The 9,785-nt window shown below is 46.5% G+C and overlaps 1 pseudogene; it reads right to left on the bottom strand.

Annotated features, from left to right (window-relative positions):
• Positions 1-1,308: 1,308 nt before the first annotated feature.
• LOC141407759 (uncharacterized) lies at positions 1,309-9,453 on the bottom strand (annotated as a pseudogene).
• Positions 9,454-9,785: the final 332 nt, after the last annotated feature.

The following is a 9,785-nucleotide window of genomic DNA, read 5'->3' as shown; positions in this document are numbered from 1 at the left end:
CTTTAACCATTTATTTTGGTGGAGTCTTTAAGATGTTCTCTATCTTAAGATTATATTTTCAGAAAACAGAAACAATCTTACCTCTTCCTTCCCTATATGCATTTATTTTATTTCTTTGTCTTGTGTAATTGTTCTGGCTAGGCAATTACACATAATGTTTTCAGCATTTGTAATTTTACATCAAATCCATTCATTGTAACACATTGATTGCTACTTTTCAACTAGTAAACCTGGACATTTATCACTACTCTTCCCCCAGTACAGGAGTCCATGACGTGGTGTGGGCCCTACTGGGCCACAGTCCAGGGCAGGCTTGGTGGAGGTTGTCTCCTGCAAGAATCCGCGGCTCTGTGGAGGAAGAGTTCTCCAGTGCCTTAGTCCAGGGTGAGGCAGGGGTGGGGCTCCTTCAGTAGCTCAGTCCAGTGCGCTGCCCTGCAAGGGTCCTCCTGTGCAGGAGTACACAATGCGGCCGGAGTCCTACTGTGCCTTAGTCCAGGATGCCGGGTGCTGGGTCCTCCGGTGCCGTTGTCCAGGGTGCGGGGAGCTGGGTTCTCTGATGCCATAGTCCAGGGCGCGGCGGAACAGGAGTCCCGTGGCGCAGTAGTCCAGGGCGCGCTGGACTGTGGATCCTCAGGTGTCACAGTGCAGAGCGCCACAGGGCGGAATTCCTGCCTTGCTATATCCAGGGTGCAGCCGAGCGGGGGTTCTCTTGTGCAGGAGTCCAGGATGGGACTGTGAAGGAGCGGGAGTCCTCCGTGTAGGAGTCCTGGGGTGTAGGAGTCCAGAGCGCAGTGAGGCTGGGTACTCTCATGCCATAGAGTAGGGCATGGCAGGACAGGGATCCTGCCCTGAGATAGTCCAGTGCTTGAGTCCACAGTAATGCAATGGTCCTCCAATACTGGAGTTCACGGCCTGGTGGGGTCGGGGTCATTGCCTGACTTAGTTCAGGGCATACCAGGGCGGGGGTCCACAGTTGCCACAGCGAGGACCTCGGAGGAGTGTGGTTCCTGCCTTGCTGTAGTCGGGGGAACAGGGGGCAGGAGTCCTCTCTTGTCAGAGTCTCTGGCACGGTGGGGCTGGGGGTTTTCCTATTCGATAGCCCACGGGGCGGTGAGGCTGGGTCCTCCTGTGCCTTTGTCCAGGGCACAGGGGGGCCAGGGTCTTCGGTGGTGGAGTCCATGGAGCGACGGGATTGGGGTCCTCCAGTGCTGGAATACAGCCCATGACGGGTAAGCGGTGTTACTGTGCCGGAGTCGGTTTGCAGGGTCCTCCCCTGCCCTAGTCTAGGGGGAGACGGGACAGGGTTTTCTAGTGTAGGTGTCCAGGGTGCGGGGGGACAGGAGTCCTCTGGTGCAGGAGTCCAGGACGTAGCCAAGTGGGAGTCCACCAATGCCAGAGTCCAGGGCTCTGCGAGGCCGGTTTTCCCCATGCCAGAGTGTAGGACGCGTTCAGGCGAGGGTCTTGGCGTGCGGTAGTCCAGGGTGCGGTGGGGCAGGAGTGGTCCATATCTCCATGGCGGGGGTCCCTCTGTGCTGGAGTCCAGTGCTCAGCGAATCGGGGGTCCTGCCGAGCTGTAGTACAGGGCACGGCAAGGTATGGGTACAGGGGGTGTGGGTCCTCCTGGGTCTTGGTCTAGGGCCTGACAGGACTGGGGTCCTGGAGTCCACGAGGTAGCCCAAGTTGCCGCAGGACCTGGTCCTCTGGAAACACAGTCCAGCGCGCTGAGGGGCAGGAGTAGTTCAGGGCGAGCCAGGGCCGGAGTCCTCCAGAGCCAGAGTCCAGGGTGTGGAGGGGCGGGGGTTCTGCAGTGGCACAGTCCAGGACACCGCGGGGCGGGGTGGGGCAGGGCGGGGATCCTCCGGTGCCTTAGTCCAGGGCGGAGAGGTCCTTCAGCAGCATAACTTAGCTCTTGGCATTGCAGGGGTCCGTGGAGCCACCGGTCCGGGTCCTCCCGTGTTTTAGCCCAGGACTGGGAGAGGACAGGGTCCTCCTTTGCCCTAGTCCACGGCATTGTGAGGCCCGGCTCCTGAACACTTACTGTCTGTGCCACAACCGCGGCGGGGGAAAACTACACCATCTCAGGTAAGCCTAACAGAGCAGCTGTCCTTAAAAGATTCCCAGTTGAGCGTGGCTTGGAGCAGGCCTGAGAAGTGTGCCCTTAGATGGCTTCAAGGGCTCTGAGCAGTGTTTAAGGAATCCAGCTGACCTCAGTTACTCCAAGCCCTTTTCCACTCAGCAGAACTTCTCGCCAGGGGGTCCCCCATCTGCGGAGCCCTTTCATCATCCCAGATCCCCACAGGGTGGACTCTGTCTCATCCTCACGATCTCAGCTCAGGCCTCATTCATCACCACATTCCTGGCTCCAGGTCTGGCCCAGAAGAAATGGGTCAGATTAAGAGCTCAATGTGTTTCCATGGTCACTTTTCTTCAGCCCTCCTTTCTTTGTGCCAACATCTATCTTTGGGTTTCTGGATAAAGTTTTCAGCAGCTGCATGCAGCTCCATTTTTCTTACCAGGTAAGAGACTGTGCTTGAGTCCGCAGTAAGGCAATGTTCCTCCAATGCTGGGGGACTCCTAAAGTCTTCCTGAAAACAAAGGCACAATGCTTGTGACCAGCGAACTCCCAGTCCTCTCCCTGCATAGGAAAACTGGACTTCTCCGGAAGGCTCTAGTTCCTGGCAAATCTCTAGGGCCACTTAATTGCGCTGTCCCCCACCTTTGCTTCTGGTTCTGAAGGGACTGAAGTTGGGAATCCTTTCTAAGTCTCTACACATGGAGCCCTTCTTTTGTGGGAATGTTTTGCCATACACTAGGATTCTCATTTACCTTTCAGGGCCTTCAAGAATCCTGATGTGCTTTGGCTTCTGTTCCTGGAAGGGAGGCCACTGAACTGCTCTGGAGCTGAAGTTCAAATAGTCATCACTGTTATTAAACCTTTACATAGCATGTTCTTTCTTTCTGGCAGGCTCGTGGTTTGCTTGTATGTAGATGGGCTTGTATGTAGATGGAGTGGTTTGCATCCTCATTAGGTAACACCCTCAATCTTTCATGCTGAGATTGGCCATTTTATTTGTAACTCACTGTACTATCCATTTGCTCTTCCAGTGTCCCTTAGAAGGATACAGAGTGTTCTGTAGAATGCCATAGAGACCTGGGCTTAGGGAAAATATTTGACCCAAAGTCCGCCAACTCACATGAGTATCTCCCCACAACTTGTACAGGGCTAGTCTCTGGGTATATAGGAAATGAAACCGTGCCTGAGCAGATGTTACAAACACCCTCCCCTGAGAGATTCCAGGGCTGCTTTATTCAAGCAAAACAGTGTGCTCTAATAAGCTCAGAATTGAGAGAAACAAGTTTTCATTCCATCTTTCTTAAAAACTCCCTTTGTAACTTTAGACATAATAATAACACTGCCTGGGTAGTGAACACCTCTGTGCCAAGAAGTATGATGATCATTGCCTGAGCTGTAATTCTCACGATGATCCTGCAGGAGAGCTGCTATTACTGCTTATTACACAGATGGGCAGCCTGAGGCTCAGATGGAGTTAAGTGGCTTAATTGGTAGCAATAGAGACAGGATTTTAACCCAGGGCTGCCTGATCACCAAACGTAATTGTATTCAACATGATGCACTTAACACTTCTGGCCCTCCCTTGAAGATGGTGGCTTGTCTCTCTTTCTGTAGGCAAATGTCATGTCATAACAATATTAAACAATTACAAGTAATGTCCCTATCTGCTTCTACACTGCCTTTGAAATATTATTTTAGATCTGCCAAAATAAAATGCAAACTCATTAACAAGAAAGGAGGTTGCACGCATCCCTGCCTTCCTGAGTAGTCTATTCACCCAAAGACAAAAGGATGACCAGCCTCCAGCTGGGATATTCAAAGACACAGTCACCCTGCCATGCAGCCTGAGGCTGGTGAACGTCCAATCTCCTTTTTAAGAGGCTTGTGGCATGAGCTCTTCAAACGTACAACCACAAAGGAAAGGCACAGCTGGTGTGAGCAAGGCTGATAAGATGGACATTTTGTCTACTTCAAGGTTAGAATCCAACCTATCAAATGTGGTTATCTGACCTTCACAATGCTGCAGTCCAGCTAAGGCCTGCAAATATTCCTCCACCATTTACTATGGATGAAACAATAATGTGCTGTGGGGAATCCAGTTACACACACACATGCGTGCACACACACTGCTCCTGCTGTCTCAGAGCTTCTAGGCTGGCAAGGAGGAGGTGCAAACACTAGTAGGTAAGTCCACCATCAGTACGAAGCTATCATCTAGTTATCAACTAGATCCAACAAGGTAGAACACAGTATGATAGAAGCAAACAAGGTGGAGATGAGATCTGACTCCCTTTCCCTTATGAAACTGATGATGGAATAGTGTATGAAAGACTTGCCTGAATGAATCTCATATTTTCCAGTGTTTTCTATCCCCGTGATTGGAACTTTTATTCATCTATATCATTATCCAAAAGGAAAAAACAGGAGATTTTCCTAAGACCATTCTCTGTCTTATCCCTCATATCCCCAAACATCACCAAGCCCTGCCCACTTTTACCTCCTCGGTTTCTCTCCAGTTGCTCTGTTTTCTCCACATGCACTAGCGATACCTTGGCTACATGAAGACCACCAGCAGCAGCCTGGGCAACCAGCACCCTGTGGACCTGCATAGGGAGCATAGATTATGTCCAAATGATAGAATAATCCAAATCTGTTTGCATGGGGCATGGTGTGGCTATCTGAGAAAAACCTGGCTTTTATAGGAAGGAGAAAGGAGAATGCTTCTTGAGGGGAAGAAACCAACAGGAATGTGCCTCAGGGAAAACTCTCCAGAGGGGAGTGAGTTGTAAAGAGTATTTTGGTAGTTTGCATGTTTCTTGGGTTCCTTTGGCCTGTAGAGCTACCATTTATTCATTTGACAAATATTTGGGTGGTCGACTCCAGGGTTCAATAGTGAGCAATATGCACAGAATTTCTTCCCTAGTGGAGCTTTGAGTCTAACAGAAAGAGGTGACGTTATTCACGGAATTATGTAATAAGGGGAAGTGCAGCAGACCCAGGTGTGCTGCAAGAGCCTGGGAAGATGGACTGGCCCCACGAGGGAGGCAGGAAAGGCTGGCCCCAGGAAGGAAGCAGCACTTGAGCTAAAATCAGGGAGAAAACTAGGGAAAGACACAGCATTCAGGAGGAAGTAGAAGCTGGCCCATGAGGATGGTGGTGTGGAGAGGTGCACCAATACCCAGGTCCTTGGATTTATTGTTGAGCTGCTGAACTAAGCAATGTTGGCTCTTGTCCAACCTCTGCACTTCTTGTTTTGTAAGATTATACATTTTTTTATTTAAAAGCTAGTATGAGTTGGGATCTGTTGCTTTTCTGAGGCCCTGTCCTGTGAGGTAGACAGGGGGCCTCATGGTACTCTGCGGAAGCTAAAGATGGAGAAGAGTTTTGGAATGCCTGCAGAAGAGAACCTTTAATGGATCATTTAAGAAGAGGGTGCTACCCCTAGACTGCCCAGATTCACTTCCCAGCTTTGTGACCTTGGACTCTCTGTGTCTGTTTTCCAATCTGAAAAATGGAATAATGATAGTATCTGCCTCTGCTTGCAAGACCCTGACCTATCAGACCAACTACCTTTTCACTTGGAACTCTTCTCCTACACCGTACCCCAACCGGACCGCTCATTAGCACTTTACATTGGCCTGTTTTCCATTTTGAGATTTCGCTCAAGACATTTCCCTCGTCAAAATTAACTTGGTCCGTCTGCCCCTATTGGAATTCAACCCATTCTCCAGAAATCAGTTCAAATTGTATCACCAGAAAGCCTCTCTCAATTACCTCCACCCTTTTTCATTCTTTGGGCCATTTCTGCCATGATTTCTTATGTTTTTCTTTTTTGCTACATATTGTCATTGGTACATATAATCTCCACTTCCACTCAAATGTGAAGTTATTGCGGACAATCCCTATGGGTATAGTCCTATCCCAAGAGTCCTGGGCAGAGGGTCTCCCTCTTTCACCCAGGCTGGAGTGCAGTGGTGCAACCAGAGCTTACTGCAGCCTCAACCTCCTGGGCTCAAATGATCCTCTCACCTTAGCCTTTCCAGTAGCTAGTACTAAAAGGCAGGCACCCCCATGCTTGGCTAATTTTTGTATTTTTCATAGAGATGGGGTTTCACCATGTTGCCTTGCTTGGTCTCAAGCAATCCACCTGCCTCAACCTCTCCACATCCTGGAACGACAGCATGAGCTACCACACCTGGCCACATGCCGAATACTTTAAAGTCATTTATGCCTGACGCTTCCAGGGCATACAGAAGTATGGTGGCATTAACCGACACGTTAACCAATTGCCTTGCTTACTCTTCTTTTGACTCAGTTTATAAATTTTCTTAATTTAAATTTTAATTTCAACATGAATGCATCTTTGAAATAAATAAAATAATCTCTTTGAATATTTGACATAATGTAGAAGAAATTGACAAATGGACATCTCTACTTCATTTTCCATCTCAAAATAGGGTAGAAATACACTCCCCTAAAGTGATCCTATATATTACATAGCTATCTTGCTGTGGTTAATGTAGGATGTTTCTGCAATATCACGTGCATGACAGGGCATATCCAAAAATCATTTGAGTGAAAATAATACTAGATTCTAGAAAGTATCTAGGCACTTAAGAGCAGGCGGTGATGATGTTAATTAACAATAACAATGTCAAGGGGCTGGCTTTTGCCCTTCCCTAATAAACATAAAGAGCATAGAAACTCAGCAAATTTGCTCTTATTGTCTTCATGGTTTGGATTTTGAGTCAGTAAATGCTTTCCACAGGGGTCATCTTGTGAGTCATCCTGTCATTTTGCTGTGTCCCGTCTTCATCCTTGCACTTTTCCCTTTCTCCCACTTTGGCGTGGATTGAGAGGAGTATTATGCTGATGGAATTCCCTATCCTGACTTGCCATCTATTGGAACTTCCCTCAACTTTTAAAATGCTTCTTGATATGGTTTGGATTTGTGCACCCTCCACTCCCAATCTCATGTGGAATTGTAATGACCAGTGTTGCAGGAAGGGCTTGGTGTAAAGTGATTGGATCATGGATGTGGTTTCTAGTGGTTTATCCTCATCCCCCTAGTGCTGTCTGAAGACAAAGTTCTCCTGAGATCTGCTTGTTTAAAAAGTGTGCAGCACCTCCCCTGACTCGTTTCAGCCATGTGAATATGTGCTTGCTTCCTTTTCGCCTTCTGCCATGATTGTAAGTTTCCTGAGGCCTCCCTATAAACATAAGTCTGTACAGCCCACAGAACTGTGAGCCAATTCAATCTCTTTTCTTTTTGAATTACCCGGTCTCAGGTATGTCATTATAGCACTGTGAGAACAGACTAACACACTCCTCCTCAGAAAGCATTCAATTCAGCTTTGTCTAAACGTATGCCAGCTGTCCTGGGGGATTATCTTAGCCAATCGTTCTTCCTCTTCAGCAAGATCTATTTGCTGATCACAGCTTGACCTATAGTTCCTACCATACTTGTCAGTAACAAGTAGCCCATAACATCTGTAGGGACTTCATTGAAATCAAAGAGGTTCCTTAGTTCTTTACTTTATTAGCAGCCATTAGGAAAACCGATCAACTTTCTCATTTAATAAGGTGTCTGTTGCTTTGAAAAATTGCTCAAAAGAAGCAAGGAGAGGCTTACTTAAAGATATCACTATAGGCATGGCATGCTGGTCCACACCTGTAATCCCAGTACTTTGGGAGCCTGAGGAGAAAGGATCAGTTGGGACCAGAAATTCAATACCAGCCTAGGTGACATGGCCAAGTCTCATCTCTACAAAACAAAACAAAACAAAATACAAAAAATATGTAGGCACGGTGGCACGTGCTTGTATTCCCCCTTACTCAGGAGACTGAGGGTGGAGAATCACTGAGCCCGGGGAGGTTGAGACTGCAGTGAGCCACGATCATGCCACTCTACTCTAATCTGGGTAACAGAGTAAGAGCTTGTCTCAAAAAAAAAAAAAAAAAAAAAAAAGACTGTCACTATACTATCTGTAACTGTTCTTAATTAGTATAACTATTAGTATAACTAGGTATTTCCCAACAGTGGAAACTCAAAACAGACTAAAGTTTTGTACATCAAGATGAATTGTCATAGTCAGTTAATTCCTTTGCTTACAACTGCCCAATAAATGGATGAGGAGTCACTTCAATAAATAAGAAGGGTAAACAGCACGTGGGGCCTGTAGATGCCTTTTGCAGGGCCCTCTTTTTCTCTTCCTCAAGTTGCAATGTGTGTATTTCTCTAGGTGGGCAAGTCATAGACACTGTCACACTAGATCAGAACCTGGAGAGAGATATACAGGTGCCATGTTTACATCTGCAGAGTGGGAACAAGCCCAGAGAAATCAAGACGATTGAGCAGAGAGCTTCCATACTGGAATTAAACCAGCTGTGCAAAATATCACACTTATTGAACAAAAAAACATTGTACCATCGAAATAACTGATTTAACTAAGAAGTAAAGGAACTGATGCCCCAACAGAGCACAGAGAGCCACACAGACAGGAGCTGCATTTCAAACAAGGTCATTTCTGTTGTCTCCACCCTGAGTTAAGTGTCTCTTCTTCACCCTTCCTTACCAAAATTCTGCTGGATCATCATTTTGTTTTCTTTTTTTTCTTTTTTGTACTTCACTTCTTTGAGAAAATATAAACCAAAATCTTACATAAAACAGGAACTGAACTTTTGACAATGTTCGCCATTGAAACAAACAAAAAAAAAGTTTCTATTATTTCTCATCTCTGTGCTATCCACTGCAGTAGCCAATAGCCACAGGTGACTATTGAAATTAAATTTAATTCAAATAAAACAAAATTTAACATAAGCTGGTTAGTTGGAGGAGGCCTGAAATGTTTCGAAGATGAAAATGGTTTGAGAAACAACTTTTTTTTTTTTTTGAGACGAGGTCTCGTTCTGTTGCCCAGGCTGTGGTGCAGTGGCACGATCACAGCTCACTGCAACATCCATCTCCCATGTGCAAGAAATTCTCCTGTCCGGTCTCCCAAGTAGCTGGGAATACAGGCACACCCCACCACGCCTGGCTATGTTTTTGTATTTTAGTAGAGATGGGGTTTCCCTGTGTTGCTAAGGCTGATCTTGAACTCCTAAGCTCAGGCAATCCACCTGCCTTGGAGTCCCAAAATGCTGGGATTACAGGCGTGAGCCACCACACCTGGCAATAAACAACATATTTAAACACTGGAATGTTATGCAAATATTCCAGGCATGGTTCGGAAAAACAATTAATCTCACAAAAGTTGCTTATGTTATTATATAGACTAAGAGACCAAGATTCTCCAGGACACTTACTATGTTACGTGTGTGAAGTACAATATAATACCATATATAAATTGTGACCTCAACTCAAGTCCCCGTCTTTTCATATGGAAAATTCTATTAATTATACTGCCCTTCCCCTTTTTAGGTTTTCTGCAGGAGTTAATACAATACACTTTGTCAAATGCTTAATACCATGTGCAACACTGGTAGGGGAGATATAAATGACAGCTTAAGTGCTTAAAAAAATTCCCAGTTCGCATTAAGTACTCAATAGATTGGGTTTAACATCATGAGTGCATGTGTTTCTGGAGCAATGCTCCTCTTGGGCTGGGTGGTGCCTACACAGAGAAAGACTCTGGCCTCTTCTCATCCACATGTATCTGTCTTATGCCTGGTTCCCATTCCCAGATCCTTGCTGAAACAGTGAAGGGTGATG

The sequence above is a fragment of the Macaca fascicularis genome, chromosome 10, assembly GCF_037993035.2.
Source record: "Macaca fascicularis isolate 582-1 chromosome 10, T2T-MFA8v1.1".
Classification (NCBI taxonomy): domain Eukaryota; kingdom Metazoa; phylum Chordata; class Mammalia; order Primates; family Cercopithecidae; genus Macaca; species Macaca fascicularis.
This window is presented reverse-complemented; position numbering and strand designations above follow the sequence as displayed.